Source organism: Schistocerca serialis, unplaced genomic scaffold (genome assembly GCF_023864345.2).
Source record: "Schistocerca serialis cubense isolate TAMUIC-IGC-003099 unplaced genomic scaffold, iqSchSeri2.2 HiC_scaffold_1181, whole genome shotgun sequence".
Taxonomy (NCBI): Eukaryota; Metazoa; Arthropoda; class Insecta; order Orthoptera; family Acrididae; genus Schistocerca; species Schistocerca serialis.
This window is the reverse complement of record NW_026047383.1, coordinates 165072-167500: the sequence shown is the minus strand read 5'-3', so window position 1 is coordinate 167500 and position 2429 is coordinate 165072. Positions and strand designations below refer to the sequence as shown.

Sequence of the window (2429 nt, the reverse complement as noted above, 5' to 3'; positions counted from 1 at the left end):
ATCTGTCAATCCTTCCGGTGTCCGGGCCTGGTGAGGTTTCCCGTGTTGAGTCAAATTAAGCCGCAGGCTCCACTCCTGGTGGTGCCCTTCCGTCAATTCCTTTAAGTTTCAGCTTTGCAACCATACTTCCCCCGGAACCCAAAAGCTTTGGTTTCCCGGAGGCTGCCCGCCGAGTCATCGGAGGAACTGCGGCGGATCGCTGGCTGGCATCGTTTATGGTTAGAACTAGGGCGGTATCTGATCGCCTTCGAACCTCTAACTTTCGTTCTTGATTAATGAAAACATACTTGGCAAATGCTTTCGCTTCTGTTCGTCTTGCGACGATCCAAGAATTTCACCTCTAACGTCGCAATACGAATGCCCCCGCCTGTCCCTATTAATCATTACCTCGGGTTCCGAAAACCAACAAAATAGAACCGAGGTCCTATTCCATTATTCCATGCACACAGTATTCAGGCGGGCTTGCCTGCTTTAAGCACTCTAATTTGTTCAAAGTAAACGTGCCGGCCCACCGAGACACTCACTCAAGAGCACCCTGGTAGGATTGCAACGGGGTCCGCCTCGGGACGCACGAGCACGCACGAGGCGCGTCGCACGCCTTCAGCTCGCCCCACCGGCAGGACGTCCCACGATACATGCCAGTTAAACACCGACGGGCGGTGAACCAACAGCGTGGGACACAAATCCAACTACGAGCTTTTTAACCGCAACAACTTTAATATACGCTATTGGAGCTGGAATTACCGCGGCTGCTGGCACCAGACTTGCCCTCCAATAGATACTCGTTAAAGGATTTAAAGTGTACTCATTCCGATTACGGGGCCTCGGATGAGTCCCGTATCGTTATTTTTCGTCACTACCTCCCCGTGCCGGGAGTGGGTAATTTGCGCGCCTGCTGCCTTCCTTGGATGTGGTAGCCGTTTCTCAGGCTCCCTCTCCGGAATCGAACCCTGATTCCCCGTTACCCGTTACAACCATGGTAGGCGCAGAACCTACCATCGACAGTTGATAAGGCAGACATTTGAAAGATGCGTCGCCGGTACGAGGACCGTGCGATCAGCCCAAAGTTATTCAGAGTCACCAAGGCAAACGGACCGGACGAGCCGACCGATTGGTTTTGATCTAATAAAAGCGTCCCTTCCATCTCTGGTCGGGACTCTGTTTGCATGTATTAGCTCTAGAATTACCACAGTTATCCAAGTAACGTGGGTACGATCTAAGGAACCATAACTGATTTAATGAGCCATTCGCGGTTTCACCTTAATGCGGCTTGTACTGAGACATGCATGGCTTAATCTTTGAGACAAGCATATGACTACTGGCAGGATCAACCAGGGAGCTGCGTCAACTAGAGCTGAGCAGCCGGCCGCCCGGGAGTGTGTCCCGGGGGCCCGCGCGAACACGCAAGCGTCCGCTCAATTATTCTGCAAACAGGAGGAGGCTGAGCTCCCCTGCACCATACACCTCGAAACCCTCTCAGGTCCCGGCGGCGCGCAGCGCCGTCCTAAGTACTTGGTCGGGTTCGAGAGAGGCGCAATCGCCCGGGGTTTGGCGAGTAGACGCTTTAGGTGCGACCACCCGTGCTCCCAACTGAGCTTGCCGCTGCCGACAGAGGCCCGGGAGCGTGCTGTCGTGGCATTGCCGGCGGGAGACAACACGCGCCACCTACGGTGACCGGCAGCTCCAACGCCAGCGCCACAGAAGGACAAAAGCCCCACTTGGGTGCCGAAGCGAACTCTCCCAGCACAGCGCACGCGCCAACACGTCCGCACAGCTGCGATACAAACCACCTGCGAGAACCGCAGAGGCGACCGAGCAGCAGACGGCGTCGCGGCGCCGAGCGCCGGGCGGCGGCGCATCCTCAGCGCACACAGTCCTCAATCGGACCAGCACACTGCAGATGTCCACCGCGCTTCGCACCGGGCCCGCGAGGACCTACTTTGGCCGCACGGCGCCGCGTGCAGGGTGCGCCGGCGCGCAGCTGCGCCGCCTGCCGCCTCCGTCGGCCGGCGCGCCTGCCACTGGCCGCCCCCACCAGCCGGCTGTAGCGCGTGCGCCCACGCACCGCGCGGCCAGCACGCCGGGAGGCCCCCCCTCACCGGCCGGGGACGGTCCCACCCAGCCACCGCCGCGTATCGCTTCACACCCAGATGCCATTCACGTTCGTGGGCATGGTGGGTATCGCTGGAACAACCGGTTGGTAGCTCAACCGATCGTCGCCATCACTGATTCACCTCTAGCGAGAACAACCGCACCACAACGGTTTACCAGTTGTTCATTTGCGTAACGTCACCAGCAAACGTAGGCGTCCATCGCCATTTGCAAATTCAACGATTGTTGCATGCCTGTGTCAGGTGTCACGACACACTATGTCTGCCCACATACACGCAACAACATGTGCACGCTTCGCGAACACGTGGAAGGTGGCC

General features: G+C 58.0%; 1 non-coding gene across 1 annotated transcript in view; it reads right to left on the bottom strand.

The window, feature by feature from the left end:
• Positions 1-1338, bottom strand: part of LOC126434099 (small subunit ribosomal RNA) — a 1910-nt gene extending 572 nt beyond the window's left edge. The window contains exon 1 of the ribosomal RNA XR_007578973.1: positions 1-1338. This exon is cut by the window's left edge and continues 572 nt beyond it. This is a non-coding gene — a ribosomal RNA (small subunit ribosomal RNA).
• Positions 1339-2429: the final 1091 nt, after the last annotated feature.